The sequence below is a fragment of the Choloepus didactylus genome (genome assembly GCF_015220235.1).
Source record: "Choloepus didactylus isolate mChoDid1 chromosome 25 unlocalized genomic scaffold, mChoDid1.pri SUPER_25_unloc2, whole genome shotgun sequence".
Taxonomy (NCBI): Eukaryota; Metazoa; Chordata; class Mammalia; order Pilosa; family Megalonychidae; genus Choloepus; species Choloepus didactylus.
Window position 1 is genome coordinate 6,714,469 of NW_023637607.1, and position 1,242 is coordinate 6,715,710.

The 1,242-nt window shown below is 47.2% G+C and overlaps 1 pseudogene; it reads left to right on the forward strand.

Moving 5' to 3' along the window:
- The first annotated feature begins 340 nt into the window (after positions 1–340).
- On the forward strand, positions 341–731 carry LOC119525603 (annotated as a pseudogene).
- The last annotated feature ends 511 nt before the right edge of the window (positions 732–1,242 follow it).

Consider the following 1,242-nt stretch of genomic DNA (forward strand, 5'->3'; position numbering starts at 1 on the left):
TGCTTGGGAGGAGAACTGGCCAGAGGTGCATTTGTATACTGATTCCTGGGCTATTGCTAATGGTTTGCCTGGATGGTCAGGGACTTGGCAGGAACATGATTGGAAGATTGGTGACAAAGAAGTGTGGAGAAGGGGTATGTGGATAGACCTTTCTGAGTGGGCAACAACATGAAGATATTTCTGTCCCATGTGAATTCTCACCAGAGGGTGACTTCAGATGATTTTAATAACCCAATGGATAAAATGACCTGTTTGGAGGATACCAATCAGCCTCTTTCCCCAGCAACTCCTGTCATTGCCCATTGAGCTCATGGACAAAGTGGTCACGGTGGTAGGGAGGAACAAGTCGGTCAGGAAGCCGCGCCGCAGCCATGGCTTTTAAAGACACCGGAAAGACGCCTGTGGAACCAGAGGTGGCGATTCACCGCATTAGGATCACCCTGACGAGCCGCAACGTGAAGTCTCTGGAGAAGGTGTGTGCTGACTTGATCCGAGGTGCAAAGGAAAAGAATCTCAAAGTGAAGGGACCTGTTCGGATGCCTACCAAGACCCTAAGAATCACTACCAGGAAAACACCTTGTGGTGAAGGATCAAAGACTTGGGATCGTTTCCAGATGAGAATCCACAAGTGACTCATTGACTTGCATAGTCCTTCAGAGATTGTTAAGCAGATTACTTCCATCAGTATTGAGCCAGGTGTGGAGGTTGAAGTCACCATCGCAGACGCCTAAGTCAACTATTTTTAATAAACTGTCAGTTGCTAAAAAAAAAAAAAAAGGTTGATTACATTGGACCACTTCCATCATGGAAGGGGCAGTGATTTTTCTTACTGGAATAGACACATACTCCAGATATGGGTTTGCCTTCCCTGCATGACATGCTTCTGCCAAAACTACGATACATGGACTTACACAATGCCTTATCCACCATCATGGTATTCCACACAACATTGCTTCAGACCAAGGAACCCACTTCACAGCAAATGAAGTGAGGGAATGGGCACTGCTCATGGAATTCTGTGGTCTTACCATGTTCCTCATCATCCAGAGGCAGCTGGGTTGATAAAGCGGAATGGCCTGTTGAAGACTCAATTGCAGTGCCAACTAGGTGGCAATACCTTGCAGGGCTAGGGCAGTGTTCTCCAAGAGGCTGTGTATGCTCTGAATCAGGGTCCAATCTATGGTGCTGTTTCACCCATAGCCAGGATTCATGGGTCCAAGAATCAGGGGTGGAAACAGGAGT